This window comes from Bombina bombina, chromosome 6, assembly GCF_027579735.1.
Source record: "Bombina bombina isolate aBomBom1 chromosome 6, aBomBom1.pri, whole genome shotgun sequence".
Classification (NCBI taxonomy): Eukaryota; Metazoa; Chordata; class Amphibia; order Anura; family Bombinatoridae; genus Bombina; species Bombina bombina.
Window position 1 is genome coordinate 993678911 of NC_069504.1, and position 26420 is coordinate 993705330.

Below are 26420 nucleotides of genomic sequence, written 5' to 3' on the forward strand. Positions count from 1 at the left end.
TCATGAAAGAAAACATTTGGATTTCATATCCCTTTAACACATACACTAAACAGCAGGCTTTTTTAAAAATACTAAAGCTATGACAGCATTGCTTACATTTCCCACTCAGCGGTCAAATGATTTTCAAAACCTCGCCACTTAGCCGAGATATTCTAAGAAATCTCGTCGGTACAACGAGGCTCTTAAAAAAATTTTTTAGAAACACAAATTTTATCTTGAGGAATGTTTATGTTGCTATGTAGTGTTCTTTATTTGAAACAGAGACTCCTACATTACATTAGACCCTTAGTCTTTATTAACGTTAGATGCAACAGAGAAGTACACAATGCGTTATTGTAAATCTTCCTCATTTCAAGGAGAAAATTGCTGGTCTCAAAAATTATAAACAAGGCACTTAGGCAATTTTAGAATTTACAAAGTCACACTGGGTCATTTACAATAGATAGTCTTTTATTCCCTTCCCAGAGACAGACAGCAAAGTAAGAATACATTAATCGTTTAGCGGGATGAAAAGTAATGGAACTATACACCAAAGAGAATGGGCGGTAAACAATTGCCTATTATACAGTCCCTGCAGTATTTCCACTACAGCTTAGAGAAAGCGTCTTCATATGAATCCTGTATCATCTTCTGTACAGAGTTGTCAGTAATCTGTAAAAAAAAAAAAAAAAGACAGCATATTACGTTCATGGAACATATGTTCTGTGAGTGCATATATATGTATAGCACATATTAGCAATTAAGTACTGCATTGCTAAATATCTGTATCAAAATAAAATGTTTTAAAACAATTTACAAGGTTTTGTAAACCAAGAGCAGTTCATGAACACTGGGTAATTCATATCCCTGGGCTTCTTTGTTGTAGACATTTAAAGGGACATGAAACCCAATTTTTTTCTTTCATGATTCAGATAGAGAAAGTGATTTTAAACAACTTAAGAATTTATTGCTATTATCTATAATATGTTTTGTTCTCTTGGTATTCTTTATTAAAAAAAAAAAAAGAATGCATAGGTAGGCTCAGGAGCTGCTGAATGTTGTTTGCACGTATATGTCTCATGCTATTTGCTCACCTGATGTGTTCAGCTAGTTTCCAGTAGTGCATTGCTGTTTCTTCAACATTGGATACCAAAAGAATGAAGCAAATTAGATAATAGAAGTACATTTGAAATTTGTTTTCTCTTTCTGAATCACTAAATTAAAAAAAAAAAAAAAAAGTGGGTTTCCTGTCACTTTAAGGTTGCACTCTAAAGTAAATTGGACATGAAGGTCAAATTAAACTTTCATGGATAAGATAGAGCAAGCAATTGCAAGACACTTTTCTCTTTACATTTAATATTTACATCACTAGATAGGTTCAGCAGCAATTCCTTATTGGGAGCTAGCTGGTGATTGGTGGCAACACAACTATGCCTCTTGTCTTTGGTTCCCCAGTAGTGCATTGTTACTCTGCAGTTGGCTGCAACTATGTGTTTAACTGCTTTGCAGGGGTTAAATACATAACTATATACCACCAACAGTACAATAAAAAGCTTTAATACATCTGAGCATTTTGGTTTTCCACTTTTATGTTCATTTAACTACAATAGAACCACTCTAGTCTCTCTGGTGGACTGGAACAAACCGTTTTCAGGAGTTATTTTATACCAAACACATGAAAAGTAAACAAATGTTTATAGTAGTGCTGTTATCTTCATGAATTTAATATGTAGATACATTTTGCAGTAAGTCCCTTTTATATCTGCAATAGTCCCACTTAAGTACTTATGTAGCCCGTATATTTGTTTGTGCATGTACAGAGTGAACACACTTGTCATAGAAATGTATATTTGAGGCGGTTTGCTACTTTGGCACGTTGCTTTTGTATGTTCATATTCAGATGTTAAATGAATGGTGCTTACTTTGTACTGGGTTAATTTTAGAGTTTGGTGGTTGCAAGTCTGCTACTAAAAGACAAATATTTTTATAGTAACCAAAGTGGTCTAGAATTATGGGGTGGATTTTTTAGTGGTCTCATTTAGCCTACAGCAGGAATACACAACTGCTGTGTAACATACGCTAAACACAGGATATCTATATGGACATATTGCACAGGTGTATAGCCAAATGCTAAGATCAGAACCTGTTCCACTTACAATTAAAATATAGTGACACAGTGCAGCATATGACGGAGACTCATCTCGAGCAAGAAATCATTTCCAGAGAAAACCAAGCAAATGTCCCTGTGCACACAATCTATATTTCCAATCACCAATGCATTTTACATATTCTAATTAAAGAAATATGCATGACTTTTTTTTTTTTTTTTTTGCAGAATTGTACCTTATGATCATAAGTTGTACCTTATGATCTGGTTACATCATCACTTTTTTAAAAAAAATTTAGGAGCTACAGAAGAATTGTCCTGAAGCTGCTTAATATTTCGGAACAAAGGAACATAATAACTAAAAAATAAAATGCTTTGTGTCAGAAGGGAGCGTACAGAGCCCGACTTTTTTTTTATTTTTATAAACAAACAACAACAACGACAACAACATTAATATAAAGTCTTAAAACAGGGCTGGTAGCACCACATGAGGCTTTTTTTTTTTTTTAAGTACTAAAATTATACTTTTAAATATATCCCCACCCCCAAAACTTTTTTTTTTTTTTTAGCTTTAGTAGTAGATTTTTTGATGTATTAACACAAACAAAAGCACTGAGGGTGAAGACACAGATGAGCCCGGTTTGGAATACTGGAACACGTTAGAAATTCAACAATCAACCGATTCCAGGGAGTATAGCACAAAACATAGTTTCATAAATTAAAAATGTCCACTTGTTCTGCAAACGTGGCTGCAACAGCATGATTTGTGGTTTGTTTTACTAGGTCTTGGTATGTTAATGCGCATAAAACAATAATCTCACATGCAATGCAGCCAGTACGGATTAACAACAACCCTTTTGTAAGGAACATAGCTGTATATGGCGCTCATGTTTGTCGCTCTTCCCAAAATACACAACTTTAGCTGACATAACAGGGCATAATGAAAATGCTCTAATGTGTTAAAGCATTTTTACTTATTGCGCTATTGTTTACATATAGCTATGTGTTTAACCCCCCCCCCCAAAAAAAAAGAAAAGAAAAACACTGGGATGTCTGTTTTGGTGATCTACTACAGTGTTTTTAAAAATAATTGCAATAATGATATTTTTTTTATTTATTTTTTTAAAATCTTGAAACAGGACTGGTGGCGTCACATGTAAAAAGCACACGAGGAGGAGTGCAAAAATACCCTATTGTCACATGGCATGCATAAAAGCATCCAGTAGCCAGTATTGCAGTAAAGCCTCACTTCCCTTTAAAGTGTGCATCTTAAAGGCCCACGCATGGGATGTTACGATCATTTTAAATAAATCATAGCAACTTTAGTCTGAGTTATAAATTATTATATGCCAATCATTAAGGGCCAATATAAAACCGGGTTTAACCAAGGGTATATTTAATCCTTCACCGTGACGTTTCGGGGTATTACCCCCATTTTCAAACTGACAACAATCACCCAACATAAACCAAAGCCTATTAAATACCCACTCTCCTCTAATACCAAGTGCACAACAGCAAGCACACGGCACGGAACACACGTAATCAGGCGGCGTAATTGTTGTCAGTTTGAAAATGGGGGTAATACGTCATGGTAAAGGATTAAATATACCCTTGGTTAAACCCAGTGAGTGCCTTCCTTTTTTAAAAATAAATATATATATATTTTATTTTATTTTTTTCCAAATAAAAGTTGTGAAAGCATCTCTTTACCTATATAATGTAGGGAGGTATGAAACCCTATCAGCTACTTTTATTCAAGGTAAAATTCTACATGTTGGTGCCAAAATCAGTTTTATCATGAGACTAACTAAAGTGGTAAATAAAATTAATCCTGTGCTGAAAGAGAAGCCAGACTTCAATTTCCCAGTATCTTCCCTCACAAATAAATATGTTTCTCTACATAGTTATTCCACTAATAGGAGAAAGAAAGCCAAATCTGAATAAACGCCTAATAATAACACAGAGATATATGTCTAAGGTTCTATAAAGAGTTCCCTAATGACACTAACCTTTATTCCTAGGTTAACCTATTTAACAAGATACATTACAGTGCACTATACATGATCGCCATCTACTGACAAAATATAAAAACTGCAATATAATATAAATTATGATTTTGTTACAGTCCAGCTTCTCTCTCTCTCTGACATTTCCCTCCTTTTTTTAATACTTAGTCTTACCAAAACCTACACAACAGTATTTTATAATTGCATTAAAAGGGGCATGAAACCCACATTTTTTCCTTTCATGATTTAGAAAGAGCACGCTTTTTTAAACAACTTTCTAATTTACTTCTATTATCTATTTTGCTTCGTTCTCTTGATATTCTTTGCTGAAAACATATCTAAATAGGCTCAGTAGCTGCACATAGATGCTTTGTGCGATTGTCTCACCCTTGTGCATTGCTATTTCTTCGACAAAGGATAGCTAAAGAATGAAGCAAATTAGAATGTTTAAAATTACATTTTCTATCTGAATCATGAAAGAAACATTTTGGGTTTAGTGTCCCTTTTAAGCCAAGTGGATATGCCAAGCTACCACTGTGAGAATGTAAGAATCAAAAGATAGAACAGAATAGTATCATTTATTCACCAAATAAATATATATATATGTGTATGCATGTGTGTGTGTATGCATGTGCGTGTATGCATGTATGTGTGTGCGTGTGCGCATGTATATGTATGCATGTATGTATATGTATGCATGTATGTATATGTATGCATGCATGTGTGTGTGTATGCATGCATGTGTGTGTGTATGCGTGTGTGTGTGTGTGTATGCGTGTGTGTGTGTGTGTATGCGTGTGTGTGTGTGTATGCGTGTGTGTGTGTGTATGCGTGTGTGTGTGTGTATGCGTGTGTGTGTATGCGTGTGTGTGTATGCGTGTGTGTGTATGCGTGTGTGTGTGTGTATGCGTGTGTGTGCATTTAAAAACCTCAATCCAGTATGAGGTATCAGTTACAACATCTAGTGCCAAAGCTTAGCAAATTAACCATATCCCGATTAACACTCGTATGTCAATTGTTTGCTGTGCGGTGGTGAATCAAAGTGCAAAGTCTCTCAAAAGGAGGAGATTTATAAATGTGAGCATTTATTTTAAGTGTTTAATAAAATATTGCACTTGCTTGCATACAGTGTTGCATTATTTGTTTGTTCTTGCTCTTCGCTTATATAACTGCCACTTGGGACTGTGGAGAGGAGTAAGCAGAACAGACTGGGGAGGAAGGAAGTGTCTTTCTACCATACCGGGGTGAAATTGAAGTAAATACCTGAACTGCTTTCTTAAAGGAGACCAGCTTTCTTAAAAGGAGACCAGCTTTCTTAAAAGGAGACCAGCTTTCTTAAAAGGAGACCAGCTTTCTTAAAGGGACACAATACTTACCTCATCCGATTGGGGTAACTTCTAGTAAGTGGGCACTTTAATTAATGTATGGATTTTTTATGAACAAAGCCTGCATTCTACATATGGTGACCTGCTTACAGATTTGATTTTCAATTGGATTATTTGTTGTATGGACTAATCCATTCATTTTATGGACTTTTTTTTTTTTTTTTTTTAAAAAGGAGAGATTTGACCGGGTTAAACAGGGACGTTTTTACATATTCTTATATATATTTTTCATAGAGCATACGAATATTATAATCCACAAAAGATTTGGGTTTGAAATATTTAGTTTGTACAATTAACCCATATATTCTGTTCTGTTTCACTATTTGTCCTCTGTCATATAGAATCTTCCATGTGAACAGTGCGCCCAAAATACCATTCTTCTCACACATTATATATATATATATATATATATATATATATATATATATATATATATTTTCACAGGACTTTTTAACAAATACTTAATATACTTTAATGGAACATTTTCGGGGATATTATGAAGGGGATAATATCCCCGAAAACGTTCCATTAAAGTATATTAAGTATTTGTTAAAAAGTCCTGTGAGTGCAATCTTTCCTTTGAATATTGCATTGCATTATTGCACCCAGGCAGGTGACTATTGGAGGGGCCGGGCTGCAGATTGGTTACACACACACATATATACACATACCAAATTCTTCGTGGTGCAGAAGTTATCACATGACAATGAACAAACAAATACAATCAGCAGTCAGCAGTGTAAAAATCTGTCGATTATATTCACAAAGAGTGACTACCGCTACATGTAATTTTAAAATGAATTTAGGACTTTTTTTTTTTTTTAAGGGTATTATATTCATAGAACAAAATCTTTCCAAGCACCTTTTCAACAGCACTGAAAAAAAGAAAAGTAATTCAAGTGAAGCACAATGTACCCTCCGTCAAGAAATCTTTTTACACTGAAAAAGCACTGCTTTAACAAAGACTACTGAAGGTCCTAGCTTCTGGCAGAATACTTGGTCACTATGTAATTTCTTTCGAAAGCCAAAAAATCTGTTTTCAACTTTACCCAATGGTTGAAAAAGTCACTGAAGCCTTTAGGTTGGATGAAAAGCCTGATGACTTGTAGCCTGCTTCTTTATTCTATGCTCCCAGAAAGTGGATAGTAGAGAGGTTGTAAATGGAATGCTGTCCTAGGATACTGTCTTCATGACAGAGATGACTTATGGAAGTGGCATGAACGATATACCCCCCTAAGACTTCTCCTTTAGTGCAGGAAACAAAGCCCCATTTTCCCACATTATGAGCCACATTACAAGTGGAGCACTAATTAACGCTCCAGTTCGAGCATTAACTGAGCTAGAAGTAGGTTTTATGCGCTCTTCGGGTTGCGCTCGTATTAGGGGTTTTCAGTAAATCATTTTTGCTCATGCGCTAACCTGACGAGCACAAAAACCCGAACTTACAATATTGCTTGCGATATAGAAGTATACTATGTTAATGGAGAAAAAAAAGTAGAAAAAACCTAACTGCATATTCTCTCTCTCTCTATATATATATATATATATATATATATATATATATATATATATATATATATATATATATATATATATATATATATATATATATATATATATATATATATATATATATATATATATATATATATATATATATATATACATATACATATACATACACACACATACAGCTAGCCCTCAGTTTACGCCGGGGTTAGGTTCCAGAAGGAATGGTTGTAAATCGAAACCGTTGTAAATTGAAACCCAGCTTATTATGTAAGTCTATGGGAAGCAAGGGAGTTAGGTTCCAGGCCCCTCTCAAAATTGTCATAAGTAACACCTAATACATTATTTTTAAAGCTTTGAAATGAAGACTTTAAATGCTAAACAGCATTATAAACCTAATAAAATAACCACACAACACAAAATATATAATTAAACTATGTTAAAAGAACAAAAACATTTGCTAAACAGCATTATAAACCTAATAAAATAATCACACAACACAGACTTCACTTGCATTTTTCTACAAACAGAGTCCAAAAAGATCGTAATAATCACTTTGAACTATTGTGTGTATATATAAGTGTGAGTACAATCAAATTTGACTCTAAGGTGTGTATTATGACTGTTTGAACAACATCACAGGGGGTCATACAAGAAATAAGAATACAACTTCTCTATGTTGTAACTATCTGATGGACAGCAACACATTTTTTCCTTGATCAACCTATATAAGGAACATTGTTACATAAGTGTAGCTACTCACTAAAAGTGTAGCCAATTTTGCTGGATCACTGACGCTCATTGAATATATGAATATATATTTTTCAAGCTTTAGTATATTTTTTATCTTTTTAAAGGTGGTAATCCAGTTTATTTATTTTTATTAAGGGAGACGTCCCTTTTTACACATTATATTTCCTTTGTTATATAAATTGTATTTTAAATATTGTGAAGTAAAGTTATTAATTTGCCTTCTGTTTTTTATACATTTGTGACTAAGTGTCTTTCTATCCTGATTTATAGACAGGAAGATCTTGTTCCTTTGAAATCTGCTCAATAGCTCAGGTCTGGTTAAACTGATTAATTTCAGCTTGCTTGGCGGCAGCACAAGCGGACAGCTCCACCTACTGGATATTTTAATAATTGCACTGCTTCTCAATGCTTTTCAATAGCAATCACATGACTGGAAAAAAAGGTTGTTATTCTGAAACGGTGTAAATTGAACCGTTGTAAAACGAGGGCCACCTGTGTGTATATATATATATATATATATATATATATATATATATATATATATATATTGTTTTTGGTACAATATATATCTATACATACATATCTATATGTATAGATATATACAGATTATATATACTCAGAACATATTCTGCTATGTGCACAACATTGGAATGTGAAATATTTACACTAAATATAGTTAAAACCTTTATTAAATATGAATATTGCATAAATATGATCTTACATGTCATCTACTTTACTCATCTCTCTCAAATTATTTATACACACACTTTTAGAAGTATGTATGTATCTCAAAGTTAAAGAATTTGCCTACCTTTTTTTTTCTTTCTAACACCAGATACCTCATATCTTTGAGCCCTTATAACTTGTGTGCAATATTTTTTGTGTGAATATTTGTTATTAGATAGTGTTATTATATGTGTAACTGTAGTTTGTTATGTATTGATGATGTGTTTTGTGCATCTTCTTTGTTTCACTAAACAGTTAACCAGAATTAGTTGCGCTAATCATTCCAGGTTAAATCACGATTGTGCTCAAGCAATCACATTAACTTTCAACTCTTAAAGGGACAGTCTAGTCAAAATTAAACTTTCATGATTCAGATAGGGCATGCAATTTTAAACAACTTTCCAATTTACTTCTATTATCTAATTTGCTCAATTCTTTAGTTCCCAACACTCAACTGAGACTGCCCTCACCAAAGTTACTAATGATCTTCTTTCTGCTAAAAAAAAAAATGGCCACTACTCAATACTTATCTTACTTGATTTGTCTGCTGCCTTTGACACAGTTGACCATCCCCTTCTCCTACGGACTCTCAGCTCCTTTGGGCTCTCTGACACTGCCCTTTCCTGGATCCACTCTTATCTCTCTAATAGGTCCTTTTCTGTCTCCTTTGCTGGTGGCGACTCCTCTCCATTGCCTCTGTCTGTTGTAGTACCTTAAGGCTCTGTTCTGGGTCCCCTACTCTTCTCTATTTATACATCCTCACTGGGAAAACTTATCAGTAGCTAGGGCTTCAACTACCACCTCTATGCTGATGATACCCAGATCTACCTATCCGCCCCTTCACTCTCTCCTTCTGTCCTTGCTCACATCGGTGTCTGCTTATCTGGCATTTCTTCTTGGATGGCCTCTCACCACCTAAAAATCAATATGTCCAAGACTGAGCTCCTTCTAATCCCCCCCTCTAATTCTACCCCGGTTCCTAACTTTTCAATCACTGTTGGTGATACCACTATCTCCCCATCACCCCAAGTCCGTGTCCTAGGAGTTACACTTGACTCCAATCTGTCCTTCATTCCCCACATCCAATTGCTCTCTTCCTCCTGTCGCAACCATCTACGCAATATCTCCAAAATCCGTCCATTTCTGAGTGCTGAAACTACTAAACAGCTAATCCACTCCCTGGTAATCTCCCGACTTGACTACTGTAATAACCTACTAACTGGCCTCCCTCTCTGCCGCCTATCCCCTCTTCAATCCATCCTAAATGCCTCTGCTAGGCTAATCCACCTCTCCCGACGCTCTGTATCTGCTGCACCTCTCTGCAAGTCCCTTCACTGGCTACCCATCCACAGCAGAATTAAATTCAAAATTCTCATCCTGACCTACAAAGCCCTTACCAACATAGCCCCCCCCCCTACCTGTCCTCACTCATCAAGAAATATACTCCAGCCCGCCCCCTAAGATCCAACAATGACTTGCTCCTTGCATCTTCTAACATCACCTCCTCCCATGCCAGGCTACAGGACTTCTCTCGTGCAGCACCAACCATCTGGAATGCACTTCCCAGAGCGGTTAGACTTTCCACTAACCTTTCCTCCTTTAAATGCTCCCTAAAGACCTTTCTGTTCATGGAAGCCTATCTCTAAATCAGTAAAAAAATTATTCTAACTGCTGCCCCATCTAACTCCACACTAACATCATTCTCACCTTTGCAGTCCCAACCTCCTGTTTCTCACCCTCCTACCATCTAGATTGTAAGTTCTCACGGGAACAGGGCCCTCAATTCCCCCTGTATTTGTTTTGTTAAACTTTGGTGTCTTCTATATTGTATTGTACTGTACTTTTATCTTTGTACCCATGGACAGCGCTGCGGAATCTGTTGGCGCTTTATAAATAAAGAATAATAATAAATCCTTTGTTGAAGAAATAGCAATGCACATGTGTGAGCCAATCACACAAAGCCTCTAGGTGCAGCAACCAATCAGCAGCTACTGAGCATACCTAGATATGCCTTTCAGCAAGTGATATCAAGAGAATGAAGCAAATTATATAACATAAGTAAATTAGAAAGTTGTTTAAAATGACATGCTCTTTCTAAATCACGAAAGAAAAAGATTGGCTTTCATGTCCCTTTAATACCAGCTGTAAACCTGTTGAGTGCAAACACCTGCTCTATTTGTAATCTGGCCCTATATATTACACCTGCTGTTTCCAATTATTGGTGTATGCTACAAGTTATATTTTCTGGGTGGCAGTAAATAGATTGATGTTTACAAACTAATTTCATCATTAGAGCAGGAAGAACAGCTCTGATTTCCAAAACACTGACAGACTTGTTTACAATTTACGGCCCCAGCATCTTGGGATACATATGTAACACCCCAAACAGTGTTAATTTTGTCAACTAAAAACATAATTTATGTAAGAACTTACCTGATAAATTCATTTCTTTCATATTGGCAAGAGTCCATGAGCTAGTGACGTATGGGATATATAATCCTACCAGGAGGGGCAAAGTTTCCCAAACCTCAAAATGCCTATAAATACACCCCTCACCACACCCACAATTCAGTTTAATGAATAGCCAAGCAGTGGGGTGATAAAGAAAGGAGTAGAAAGCATGAACAAAGGAAATTTGGAAATAATTGTGCTTTATACAAAAAAATCATAACCACCATAAAAAGGGTGGGCCTCATGGACTCTTGCTAATATGAAAGAAATGAATTTATCAGGTAAGTTCTTACATAAATTATGTTTTCTTTCATGTAATTGGCAAGAGTCCATGAGCTAGTGACATATGGGATATCAATCCCCAAGATGTGGAGTCTTCCACTCAAGAGTCACTAGAGAGGGAGGGAATAAAAATAAAAACAGCCATATTCCGCTGAAATAATTAATCCACAACCCAAAAAAAATAAAGTTTATTTTCATTTTTGAAAGAAAAAAAAACTTAAATCAAAAAGCAGAAGAATCAAACTGAAACAGCTGCCTGAAGAACTTTTCTACCAAAAACTGCTTCCGAAGAAGCAAATACATCAAAACGGTAGAATTTAGTAAATGTATGCAAAGAGGACCAAGTCGCCGCTTTACAAATCTGATGAACTGAAGCTTCATTCTTAAAAGCCCACGAAGTGGAGACTGATCTAGTAGAATGAGCAGTAATTCTCTGAGGCGGGGCCTGACCCGACTCCAAATAAGCTTGATGAATCAAAAGTTTCAACCAAGAAGCCAAGGAAATAGCAGAAGCCTTCTGACCTTTCCTAGGACCAGAAAATAAAACAGACTAGAAGTCTTCCTGAAATCTTTAGTAGCTTCCACATAATATTTCAAAGCTCTTACTACATCCAAAGAATGTAAGGATCTCTCCAAAGAATTCTTAGGATTAGGACACAAGGAAGGGACAACAATTTCTCAACTAATGTTGTTAGAATTCACAACCTTAGGTAAAAATTGAAAAGAAGTCCGCAAAACTGCCTTATCCTGATGAAAAATCATAAAAGGAGACTCACAAGAAAGAGCAGATAGCTCAGAAACTCTTCTAGCAGAAAAGATATCCAAAAGGAACAACACTTTCCAAGAAAGTAGTTTAATGTCCAAAGAATGCATAGGCTCAAATGGAGGAGCCTGTAAAGCCTTCAGAACCAAATTAAGACTCCAAGGAGGAGAAATTGATTTAATGACAGGCTTAATACGAACTAAAGCCTGTACAAAACAGTGAATATCAGGAAGTATAGCAATCTTTCTGTGAAATAAAACAGAAAGAGCGGAGATTTGTCCTTTCAAGGAACTTGCAGACAAACCCTTATCCAAACCATCCTGTAGGAACTGTAAAATTCTAGGAATTCTAAAAGAATGCCAGGAGAATTTATGAGAAGAACACCATGGAATGCAAGTCTTCCAAACTCTATAATAAATCTTCCTAGATACAGATTTACGAGCTTGTAACATAGTATTAATCACTGAGTCAGAGAACCTCTATGACTTAGTACTAAGCGTTCAATTTCCATACCTTCAAATGTAATGATTTGAGATCCTGATGGAAAAACGGACCTTGAGATAGTAGGTCAGGCCGTAACGGAAGTGGCCAAGGCGGGCAACTGGACATCCGAACCAGATCCGCATACCAAAACCTGTGTGGCCATTCTGGAGCCACCAGCAACACAAAAGACTGTTCCATGATGATTTTGGAGATCACTCTTGGAAGGAGAACTAGAGGCGGGAAGATGTAAGCAGGTTCATAACACCAAGGAAGTGTCAGCGCATCCATTGCTTATGCCTAAACATCCCTGGACCTGGACAGGTATCTGGGAAGTTTCTTGTTTAGATGAGAGGCCATGAGATCTATCTCTGGAAGCCCCCACATCTGAACAATCTGAGAAAACACATCTGGATGGAGAGACCACTCCCCTGGATGTAAAGTCTGGCGGCTGAGATAATCCGCCTCCCAATTGTCTATGCCTGGGATATGCACCGCAGAGATTAGACAGGAGCTGGATTCCGCCCAGGCAAGTATCCAAGATACTTCTTTCATAGCTTGGGGACTGTGGGTCCCACCCTGATGATTGACATAAGCCACAGTTGTGATATTGTCTGTCTGAAAACAAATGAATGGTTCTCTCGTTAGCAGAGGCCAGAACTGAAGAGCCCAGAGAATTGCACGGAGTTCTAAAATATTTATTGGTAATCTCGCCTCTTGAGATTTCCAAACCCCTTGTGCTGTCAGAGATCCCCAAACAGCTCCCCAACCTGAAAGACTCGCATCTGGTGTGATCACAGTCCATGTTGGGCAAACAAAAGAAGCCCCTTGAACCAAACAATGGTGATCTATCCACCATGTCAGAGAGTGACGTACATTGGGATTCAAGGATATTAATTGTGATATCTTTGTATAATCCCTGCACCATTGATTCAGCATACAAAGCTGTAGAGGTCTCATGTGAAAACGAGCAAAGGGGATCGCGTCCGATGCTGCAGTCATGAGACCTAAAACTTCCATGCACATAGCCACTGAAGGGAATGACTGAGACTGAAGGAGCTGGCATGCTGCGACCAATTTTAAAACGTCTTTTGTCTGTTAGAGACAGAGTCATGGACAATGAATCTATTTGGAAGCCTAAAAAGGTGACCCTTGTCTGAGGAATCAAGAAACTTTTTGGTAAATTGATCCTCCAACCATGTTTCCGAAGAAACAACACTAGTTGATTTGTGTGAGATTCTGCAATATGTAAAGACTGAGCTAGTACCAAGATATCGTCCAAATAAGGAAACACCGCAATACCCAGTTCTCTGATTACAGATAGTAGGGCACCCAGAACCTTTGAAAAGATTCTTGGAGCTGTTGCTAGGCCTAATGGAAGAGCAACAAATTGGTAATGCTCATCTAAAAAAGAGAATCTCAGAAACTGAAAGTGTTCTGGATGAATCGGAATATGAAGGTATGCATCATGCAAGTCTATTGTAGACATATGTCCTCGCTGATCAAAAAGCAGAATAGTCCTTATAGTCACCATCTTGAAAGTTGGTACTCTTACATAACGATTCAAAATTTTTAGATCCAGAACTGGTCTGAATACATTTTCTCTCTTTGGTACAATGAATAGGTTTGAATAAAACCCCAAACCTTGTTCCTGAGGAGGAACTGGCATGATTACCCCTGAAGACTCCAGATCTGAAACACTTCAGAAAAGCCTGAGCTTTTACTGGATTTACAGGGATGCGTTAGAGGAAAAATATTCTCACAGGAGATCTTACTTTGAATCCTATTCGATACCCTTGAGAGACAATGCTCTGAATCCAATGATTTTGGACAGATCTTATCCAAAAACCCTTAAAAAAACCTTAATCTGACCCCTACCAGCTGAGCTGGCATGAGGGCCGCACCTTCATGCGGATTTAGGGGCTGACTTTGTTTTCCTAAATGGCTTGGATTTATTCCAATTTGAGGAAGGCTTCCAATTGGAAGCAGATTCCTTGGGGGAAAGATTGAGTTTTTGTTCTTTATTCTGACGAAAGGAACGAAAACGGTTAGAAGCCTTAGATTTACCCTTAGGTTTTTTTATCCTAAAGCAAAAAAAACTCCTTTTCCCCCCAGTGATAGTTGAAATAATAGAATCCAACTGAGAACCAAATAAATTATTACCTTGGAAAGAAAGAGATAGTAATCTAGATTTAGATGTCATATCAGCATTCCAAGATTTAAGCCACAAAGCTCTTCTAGCTAAAACAGCTAAAGACATGGATCTAACATCAATTTTGATAATATCAAAAATGGCATCACAAATAAAATGATTAGCAAGTTGCAGTAAGCGAACAACGCTATATATGTCAGAATCCAATTCATGCTGCGCTAAATTTTCCAACCAGAAAGTTGATGCAGCCGCAACATCAGCCAAAGAAATAGCAGGTCTGAGAAGATGACCTGAATATAAATAGGCCTTCCTTAGATAAGATTCAAGCTTCCTATCTAAAGGATCCTTAAAGGAAGTGCTATCTTCAATAGGAATAGTGGTACGTTTAGCAAGAGTAAAATAGCCCCATCAACTTTGGGGATTTTTTCCCAAAACTCTATAGATTTTGCTGGTAAAGGATACAATTTTTTAAACCTTGAAGAAGGAATAAAAGAAGTACCTGGCTTATTCCATTCCCTAGAAATCATATCAGAAATAGCCTCAGGAATGGGAAAAACCCCTGGGGAAACCACAGGAGGTTTAAAAACATCATTTAAACATTTATTAGACTGAACGTCAATAGGACTGGTTACCTCAATATCCAAAGTAATTAAACACTTCTTTTAATAAAGAACGCATATACTCTATTTTAAATAAATAAGTAGATTTGTCAGTGTCAATGTCTGAGGAAGGATCTTCTGAATCAGATAGATCCTCATCAGAAGAGGATGAATTATTATGTTGTTGGTCATTTGAAATTTCATCAGCTAAATGAGAAGTTTTAAAAGACCTTTTACATTTATTAGAAGGTGGAAATGCAGACAAAGCCTTCATAATAGAATCAGAAACAAATTCTTTAAAATTTACAGGTATATCATGCACATTAGAAGTTGAAGGAACTGCAACTGGCAATGTACTATTACTGTTGGAAACACTATCTGCATGTAAAAGTTTATCATGACAACTATTACAAATGACATTCGGTGGAATAATTTCTACAACTTTACAACAAATGCACTTAGCTTTGGTAGAACCAATGTCAGGCAGCAATGTTCCAGCAGAAACTTCTGAGGCAGGATCAGACATCTTGCACAATGTAAGAGAAAAAACAACATATAAAGCAAAATTATCTATTTCCTTATATGACAGTTTCAGGAATGGGAAAAAAATGTAATAGCATAGGCCTCTGAAAGCAAAAAGCAAGAGGCAAACAAACAAGGGGAATTGAAATAATGAAAAAAATTTGGCGCCAAGTATGACGCACAACGTAACGTAAAGTCTTTTTTGGCGCCAAAAATGACCAGAAATGACACACTTGTGTCACTAATGACGCCGCCGTATGAAAGGTCTCGGCGTCATGTATGACGCCGGAAATGACGAAGTTGCGTCATAAACTTACTTTTTCGTGTCAAGAATAACGCAATAAAGTTTAGCATTTGACGCACCCGCGGGCCTAATACCCGCAATTACAAGAAGTAGTCAGTTGAAAAAAGACTAAAGCCCAGGTAAGAAATAAATTTCTTAAAAATGTTTACATTCCCAAATATAAAACTGACAGTCTGCAGAAGGAAATACATGAACCTGACTCATGGCAAATATAAGTACAATACATATATTTAGAACTTTATATAAATGCATAAAGTGCCAAACCATAGCTGAGAGTGTCTTAAGTAATGAAAACATACTTACCAAAAGACCCCCATCCACATATAGCAGATAGCCAAACCAGTACTAAAACAGTTATTAGTAGAGGTAATGGTAAATTGAGAGTATATCGTCGATCTGAAAAGGGAGGTAGGATATGAATCTCTACGACCGAGAACAGAGAACCTATGAAATAGACCCCCGTTAGGGATAAGTGATACTCCCTTCATGTCTTTCTGACATTCGCTGTACTCTGAGAGGAATCGGGCTTCAACAATGCTGAGAAGCGCATATCAACGTAGAAATCTTAGCACAAACTTACTTCACCACCTCCATAGGAGGCAAAGTTTGTAAAACTGAATTGTGGGTGTGGTGAGGGGTGTATTTATAGGCATTTTGAGGTTTGGGAAACTTTGCCCCTCCTGGTAGGATTGTATATCCCATATGTCACTAGCTCATGGACTCTTGCCAATTACATGAAAGAAATGAGAATAAAACTAAAGAAATTCTGATGACTAAAATACGACTAAAACTAAAATGGCATTTTAGTCAAAAGACTATGGGGCCGATTTATCAATGTCTGTCTGAAATGATTCGATTTGACAGCAAATTTTGATTTAGTTTTAGTCATTGGGGCCAATTTATCAATGTCTGTAGCGTATCATGTCCGACAGACATCGCTGAATGCATACGCTGTCGGCATTTAACATTGCACAATCCGTTATGGTGAACTGCTTATGCAATGCTGCCCCTTGCCAATTCGCGGCCAATTGGCCGCTAGCAGGGTTTGTCAATTAACCCAATCGTATAATTGTCTGCCGCACAGTTAAGGAGCAGCGGCCTGAAGGCACGCGCAGAAACAGAGGCATCAGGGGGCATTTGGCCCTTGATAAAAATTGTTCCCTATGACTAAAACTAAATCAAAATTAAATTTTAGTCAAAAAGGAGTATGGGGACGATTTATCAACCCTTTTTCCGCGCAAGCCTTCAGGCTTGCCGGAAACAGCAGTTATGAAGCAGCAGTCTTAAGACTGGTCTGCTGCCTCTGAGGCTGTGGACATCAATCCGTCCGATCCTATACGATCAGGTTGATTGACACCCCCTGCTAGCAGCCGATTGGTGGCAAAACTGCAGGGGGCAGCATTGCACAAGCAGTTCACCAGAACTGCTTGAGCAATGATAAATAATAAAGACGTTATATATCACAACGGCTAAATCAGTGTCTGTATTGCATGTTTAAATATTAATACCAAAAATAATAAAAATGTGTTAAAATGTTTACTTCAGGAGTTTGTAAAAAATAGAGAAATTATAGAGAAATGCTTAAATAATGCATTACACTTTAACTAAACCTACTGGAGATTTAGACGACTAAAGCTAGACTAAAACTATTCAGATGACTAAAATACGACTAAAACTAAAAATGGCATTTTAGGCAAAAGACTAAAACTAAGACTAAATCGAAATTAACACTGGCCCCAAACTGTAGAGATTACAGCACAAACTGGCTGAAGAAAACATGCATCCTCTTAGCACTTACTCTTGCGCAGGACAAACTATGTCCCTATGCAGCTTGGGTGGCTAAGCTTTTTCTTACATGGAGGGAAGGTCACTAATGGTGAAATTGACCATGGCCACATTACATACACACTTACACCTATGCTAAAGATACTGCCTCAAAATGAGATTTAATATCATCCCATTTTTAGTTAAAAATTAAAATATAAAATATTAATGAAAATCTTTATATCAATCAAACTTAGGTAAAAATACACTTGCTTATTTACCTAAGAGGTGTATAACTACTTTTTTAGATAAACTGCTGTTGTCCATTTTTGTTCAGTGGTGTGGAGGGCCACACAACTCTAAGCCAGATGTGGCTCCTTAGACGGAGCTGAGGTAGCCATGCTACAACCAAAACTTCCATCATCATTCGCTCACTAGCTGACAGAAGAGAATTTCTTTTCAGGATTATGTCATTTATTGTATTGAATTACCCTCTCGTCAAAAAAAGGCTGAACAGAATCTAGGATTAATCTCAAAATCCTGCCAGATCTGAGAGCTCACAGTAATGTGATTTTAGGTAAAAAAAAAGTGACAAGAAGCCTGTTCAGTTTTTTGGATAAAACTCAACCAGAACCTTGAAAGAGAGAATTTAAGTAGGACTGATCCAAAACAGGGGTAAAACAAAATGGATAGGGAAATAATGCGTGATCAAATTGGTAAATTAGTTCTGTTTACACCGATTATGATCAACTGCATCACGGTATTCTTAAAAATGAGAAGCTATTTCTGTAATGAGATGGAGGACACAGCATATAAGGTACAACACTATTTTATTGCAGAGCATGGAAGTATACACCTGGTACAATACAATACATCTCACTCAGTAACTGCGACAGACAATAACGGACCTAAAACCACGCCCCCATCCGGTGACATCACTTCCCACTCTCATCACATCTTCCCCCTTTTCAAAGGACAAAGCATACATTTTTTTTTCTCCATTTGAATACATCAAACAACAAGGTATACAAGTAGCATACAACAGTTTTGTATAGTATATAACAAATAACAAGTTAAAGATTATATCTGTATAAACATGAATTACATCCTGACTTGAACATCGGGGTAGACTACACTAGTCCACAGTGACCATGGGATTATTCTGCCCATACTTCCAGTCACTGCTCTAACTAGTGCTGATCCCGATATCGGGCCGGAAGTTTCACCACTCTTCCACTTGATGTAATTCTATATGAACTGTCCTCGGATACAGAAGAAGCTGATTGAGAGTCTGCTGGAGGCAAAGATGTATCCCTGCTGTGATCTTGCTGAGGGTAAGGCACCCCTCTTAAAACAGGGAATCCCACCGGCGGTGGTACTGAGGCATCCAATTCCAAACTCTCAGGCTGAAGATGTTTTCGATTTCGACGTGTGACTGTCCCTCCATCAGTAAGGACTACATAAGACCTTGGTTCTGGAGAGCGTCCAATTACCGTAGCAGGTGTCTTCTATTTCTTCTCATCATCCAGTTTAATTCTGACACTCTACCCTGCAAGGGCCTCACAGAGTGTCTCCTGTCGTAGAAGAATCGATAGCCCCTTTTTGCCTCTTCATCCCTCCTAAGGGCCTCATCCCGGGGAATAGAGCTAGTTGGCAGGAAAACACCCACAGAGGGTAAGGTGGTGCAAATCTGACGTCCTAGCATCAGCTGTGCCAGGCTAAACCCCGTGGCTTGAATGGGAGTCGCCCTATAGGACAAAAGGGCCAGGTACGGCTCAGATTGCTTCCAAATGAACTTTGTTGTTTGAACTGCCCTTTCAGCCATTACATTGGCCTGCGGGTAATGTGGACTTGACGTGGAATGGACAAAATCATATTCTCTGCTGAATGAACTGAACTCTGTGGAAGCAAACTGTATTCCGTTATCACTCACCAACTCCATTGGTATGCACCACCGGGGTGAACAAGCTCTTGAGACGAGTGATAACGGCTTGACTTGTGATTTCATTCAAGGGTGCAATCTCCAAGTACCTGGAATAGTAGTCAATCACGACTAGGTACTTTTTCCTGTGCAGTTTGCAGAAATCAGCAGCTATTTTCTGCCACGGGCCTGCAGGCAGCGGAGTAGAAATCAAGGGCTCCCCTTCTCTGAGTAGGCTGGCATTCCTGGCAAAAGGCACATTTTGACACATGGCTTGCAATGTCAGAACTGATCCGAGGCCACCATACTGCCGTAGCTGCCCTTTCTCTGCACTTTGTAATGCCCAAGTGGCCATCATGAATCCTGCTTAACATCTCCTGCCACATGCTAACAGGAATAACAATACGGTTCTGGAACAGCACCAACCTTTCTGACTGGTAAGAACTGAAAGACATCCAGGCTGCCCGACTCTCGGGCCAACCTTCTTTAATGCACTTAATAACTTCTTGAAGGTCTGTATCTAAATAGGTCTCCTTTATTTGTTCTAGCTTCCCTGAAGTAATGGATTTTGAGGCCAGAACTGAATCTACATACACCTTCACATCTGATTCCGTTGAAAATTCTTCAGCAGCAGCCAGCGGGAGCCTGGAAATTGTATCTGCCACAACCAGTTGTTTCCCCGGCATATGCACTGCCTGAACGTTGAACCTGAGCAGCCTCATTAGAAGTCTCTGGCATCTTAGGGGTGTTTTGTCAATATCATAGGAGTTGATTAGAGGGACTAGCGGTTTATGGTCAGTCTCCAGACTAAATTTCTCTAGACCCACTAGGTAACGCTGAAAGCGCTCACAGACCCAAACTGCAGCCAGACACTCTCAAAATTTGGGCGTATTTCGACTCAGCAGCCGTCAGTGTATGGGAACAGTAGGCAATGGGCTGTAGTTTGTTCTCATTCAACTGCAGGAGGGCGGCCCCTAACCCATAACTGCTCGCATCAGCACTAACCACAGTCTTTTTGGAAGGGTCATAGAACCCCAACACTGGGGCACACCCCAGCAGGGACTTGACCTGCACAGAGGATTCTTCCTATGAAGGTCCCCAGATCCAGGCAACATCTTTCTTTAGCAACTCTTTGATAGGGTGTAGTATTGTGGATAAATCTAGAAGGAACCTGCCCACATAATTTACAAGGCCCAATATTTGTCTCAGCTCATGTACATCAGAAGGACATTTCATCTGTTCAATAGCAAAGATTTTATCGGGCTCCGGCTTGATGCCAAACCCTATTGATGATATGCCCAAAGTAACATAACTCAGCTTTCCTAAAATGGCATTTTTCCTTATTTAATTTCAGCCCGGACTCTCTAATGTTCTGCAGCACACAGCTCAATCGCTGATCAAGTTCTTTAAATGTAGACCCATATACCAAGATGTCGTCCATGACAACTGCCATGCCCTCGTGGTCTCTTAGGAGAGAACTAATTTCTCTTTGAAAGATTTCAGGAGCAGAAGATATCCTGAAGGGGAGTCTGCAGAAGCAAAACCGACCTACCGGTGTAATGAAGGTAGTCAGTTTGCGGCACTATGGATCTAGAGGTATCTGCCAGAAGCCGCTGGAAGCATCCAGTGTAGAGAAGAACTTCGCCCCAGCCAATTTCGGAGCTATGTCTTCAAGTGTCGGCAGCACATCTCTCTCTCTCTTCACCGCCTCATTCAGCCTTTTCAAGTCTACGCAGATGCGTACCTTCCCGTTTTTCTTCGCAACATGCACAATGGGGGCACACTAGTCAGTTGCTTCAACAACCTCTTCAATAACTCCCATTTTCTTCATACGCAGAAGTTCCTTTTCCACTTTAGGCATGAGCAGGAACGGAATTCTACGTGGAGTGGTAATGCTGTATGGGACTGCGTCACTTTTAAGCGATATTCGGACTGAGTTGCAATTCAGTAGGCCCAATTCACGAAACATCTTTTGAAATATCATTCACTCTGGCGACTAGGCCCAAACCACAGGCTGCTTTTCTGCTAGATTGTTAAAACACTTATCATATGCACCCACATGGTGAAATTCCTCTGCTTGTACTCGCAGCTGGCAAGAAATTTCCCTGCTCAATCAATGTGGCCACCAGGACTATGGACTTTTGTTGTAACTTTCGCCAGCTGAGGCTGTCGAGGCAGTTTTATGAATGCTGCAAGGGACATAAAAGTGATGTCTGCTCCTGTGTCAATCTTAAAGGCAACTTTGGCTCCCATTACAGAAAGGGTAACCCTCCAATCTTCATCTGAACCAGGCCGTTCAACAACAGACCCTACAAAGGACACTTCTTGACCCTCCTGGTCGCTATCCACCTGCATCTCCTTAATATATTCAGTTTTACACACTACTTCAAAATGGCCCATTTGGTTACATTTTCTACATCTTTTCTCTTTAGCAGGGCATATGACATGCTGCGCCGATCCGCTTCTGGGCCTGTTGCCCTTGGTCTACCACTCACACTGTGCCTTTCACTAGCAGCTCTCTTGAACTGCTGCACTTTATCCAGACCTCAGATCAGCACTTTGCTTTTTCACCAGTTCACTCAGGCGGGCCATCCTAATAGCCCCATCTAATGTTAAATTAACCTCTAACTGTAGCTTCAGTGAGACTTCAGCATCTGCAATTCCTATGACTATTCTGTCTCTGATTTGCTCCTCTTTAGCAACACCAAACTCACAGAATTCAGCTAGTTCATACAGGCTGCGCACAAATGACTCCACAGATTCTCCCACACGCTGGGCAAGTTTGTAAAAACAAGCCCTGTCATTAATCACATTTCTTTTGGGCACAAAGTGGGCACTGAGTTTGTTCATAACCATGTCAAAGTCAAATTCTTCCCCTTCTTGGAAAGCAAAGGCATTGAACACTGGCTCCACATCTTTCCCCATAGAGTATAAAAGAGAATTAACTTGTACTTCACCACTCTCCTTGTCCAGCTTGGAAGCAATCCTGAAGTGCTGAAACCGCTGACGCCATGTGGGCCAAGCTGCAGGCTGAGAGAAATCAAAAGGCTCAGGTGGGGTAAACTTCAACATCGTCGTCAATCAGGAAACAGAAGCGCAGGCAAGAACTTCTGACACCATGTCATGAGATGCAGGACACAGCATAGAAGGTTCAACACTATTTTATTGCAAAGCATGGAAGTATACACCTGGTACAATACATCTCACTCAGTAAGTGCGACAGACAATAACGGACCTAAAACCACGCCTCCATCCAGTGACGTCACTTCCCACTCTCATCACAATTTCCTTCCATATAGCGCTCCAGACACCTACCTAGATATCTCTTTAACAAAGAATACAACTAGAATGAAGCAAATTAGATAATAGAAGTAAATTGGAAGCTTTGTCTGAATAACAAGAAAAAAATGTGGGTTTCATATCTCTTTAATTATGGCCAAAATGATGACATATATTAGTTTAAATTACACTTATTATCTATCAAATCCTTCTTTTGAAAAAGACTCAATTTATTAAAAAAAAAAAAAAAGTATTATTTTTTACAGTGTTCCCCCAGATCTATTAACTGGGCACACCACGCAGCAGATTTTACTAACTACACAGCTAAAAAAGAAGCCACTAAAATTGACTAATACGTTTTTACATTTTTGTTGCACAAATCAAATAAATTAATTTAAAACTAACTTATGCAATAAATTTGTGCTTTTGATAGCATATCTGTAAAAAGCTGACAAAAAAATATCACATCACTATAAAAAAAAAAAAAAAAAGTAAATAAATATCTCTTATTTCACCTGAAAATGTTTTACTGTAATTTGCATGGTGAAAAACAGCCAATCAGGATCATCCGTGCTGAGTTCACACTTTGCTTTTACTATCATCTTGTGGGATTTCCCCAAAATCTCAAGACTTCATTGTAAATTATCTTAAACCGAGGAACGAAATAAAGTGAGTGTGTCTACACATACCAGATGTATGCTCCCTTTCAAGTACCAAGACAAATAACCCAACTGGCTATTTAAAGTCTGTTTACATACATACATACAATTCTTTTAAACACAGAGATGGTCATGTGATATTTTCTAAACAGATTTCTACCAATACACTGCATTTCTTTTAAGTGATTCAAAATGTGGGTACCATGTCCCTTTAAATGTAGACCACCAAATAAATGAATGCTCCAGAAATTGGAAATATTTTATATTTCTTATTGAATCTAGTCGACAAATCTGATGCCTAGATGCTTGTATATTTCCCAACATATAATTTGAAAATAAATACAAAGAACCACTTTAATGTTCTTTAAAAGCTACATTGATTTCTTAACTATGCAGGCACTTCAGCTAACTAGACTATTAATTCTAAAAGGCTAAAAGCCTTTGGCAGAAGTGCTACTTCTCAGGACAATTCTGGAAACAATTTATAACTCGCCAAGGACCACACAGCTTAATGGTAAGAATTGCTAACAGGGAAACATGCCAGCAAGTTCATTTGTAGAAAAACATAATACCTGTAATAAGCTTTGTAAAATGGACAATATTTGTCCTTTTGCGTTAGTTTAAAAAAAAAAGAGAGTTTAGCTGTGCTGGGTGCTTGGATACAATTTCAAACATATAAGATATTTCGGTAAATCTGTAAGATAAATAAAAAGGCATACCAGAGTGTAATATCTGTAAATATATAGCACCTCATTTAAAATATTGACAACTCCAACCCAATATATCTTGGTGAATATAGAACAAAAATACTATAAACCTTTATGTAAATTTATATGTTTTTTTTCCGTTTACTCAGCTTTTAAACGGTAAATAATTGTATTGTTTCACTATGTTGCATTTTATTATTGCACTAATCAAAGGGACTTTCTAATACATACATGACATGCTCAGGATGTCAATTATTACTCTGCAAATGAGTTAAACAGTAAACACATAGGTTAAGTCAGGTTTGGGAGTTGTAAACCTTAGAGATCCTAAGCAGACCATGGTCAGTGATTGGCAGGACTGTGCAACTGACTCCTGATTAGTTGACTGGGAATGTCCTGCTAGGAAGCTACAAAGTTTACAGAGCAGGAATTCACCTATGTGTTAACCCATTTGTGGGGGTTAAACACATATTATGCTTCTGTCATGCTCTACAAATTAGAGTATATAATTTCTGCATTAGATGCAAAAATGCTGGTAACACTAACGTGTCCAACTCTAGGGGGCTCCATAGTACAATGGTGTGTTAAAAATACTAACAGCTATAATCGCATAGGAATATAAACAAATGTAAAACAACCAATATGTAGTATCAAAGATCTTATTTTAGTCCATATAGAAGGATGCAAGACAGTTCAAATGTCCGGACAGACTATGATAATGGTGGGTGTAGTCCCAGATGGTAAAATCCTGTGTGTGGTCACAGCTGCTCCTCTCAAAAGTATAAAATGAATCCATGAAGAAAAAAAAAATTAAAAAAAAAAGAAAAAAAATCACAAAAAGAGGGCGCCTCCTAGTGTGGTACTGTGGTTGTAACAGATATCAGGTGTGCCTTGTGTTGTAATAATACTCACAAGGAGAGCAGCACCAGTTGTGGTAAGTGGCGCATTCTGGGAACTCAGTGTCCCAGCAAACTGATCCTTGGTAGAGATGTAGAAACTCAGGTATCAGGGTACCAGGAAGAGCAAATACAAGTTAATACCCAATAACGAAGCCTAAGCTTCAAGATAGAGAGAGTGCGCTAACAAGCTAAAAGTATACACACACCATATAAAGATTGATGTTAAAATTTAATAAACACATAAAACAAAATACACACAAAATATATAAACACTAAATATAGGGACGTCTCCCTGTAAAGTAAATGGAACTGGGATAAAAAGTCCTAATAAAAAAAGCAGGTTAAGACCTATGAGTGGAGCAAATATTTGCAGATACCAATTGATAATTATTGACATCAAAAAGATGTTATAATATCATTGTTTTGCCACACATTTTAACATATATGGCATAACACTGATATCATAAAATATAACTTAAAAGCGAGGATTTAATGATAAAGACAAGCACCAAGTTCATATGTATAGTCACAATGCAGGTGGCCGTATGCAAATGAGCATCAGTATTGGAACAATGGTAAGAAAATGACTGCTTGGATTCAAATCTAAAAACTTGTAAAATTTGTGGTATAAGTTTTTAGATTTGAATCCAAGCCGTCATTTTCTTACCATTGTTCCAATACTGATGCTCATTTGCATACGGCCACCTGCACTGTGACTATACATATGAACTTGGTGCTTGTCTTTATCATTAAATCCTCGCTTTTAAGTTATATTTTATGATATCAGTGTTATGCCATATATGTTATAATATCATTGTTTTGCCACAAATTTTAACATCTTTTTGATGTCAATAATTATCAATTGGTATCTGCAAATATTTGCTCCACTCACAGGTCTTAACCTGCTTTTTTAATTAGGACTTTTTATCTCAGTTCCATTTACTTTACAGGGAGACGTCCCTATATTTAGTGTTTATATATTTCATGTGTATTTTGTTTTATGTGTTTATTAAATGTTAACATCAATCTTTATATGGTGTGTATACTTTTAGCTTGTTAGCGCACTCTCTCTATCTTGAAGCTTATCCTTCGTTATTGGGTATTAACTTGTGTCTGATACAAGCAGAGATTGTATCTTTAGAGTAGTGTTTAGCAATACCATCCTTTAGCGCG

General features: G+C 37.7%; 1 protein-coding gene across 1 annotated transcript in view; it reads right to left on the reverse strand.

Moving 5' to 3' along the window:
- Positions 1-272: 272 nt before the first annotated feature.
- ATOX1 (antioxidant 1 copper chaperone) overlaps positions 273-26420 on the reverse strand; it is a 63625-nt gene continuing 37477 nt past the window's right edge. Inside the window, exon 4 of the mRNA XM_053718690.1 lies at positions 273-651. The gene's annotated coding sequence lies outside the window, so the exon portion shown is untranslated. The remainder of the gene's footprint in view (positions 652-26420) is intronic.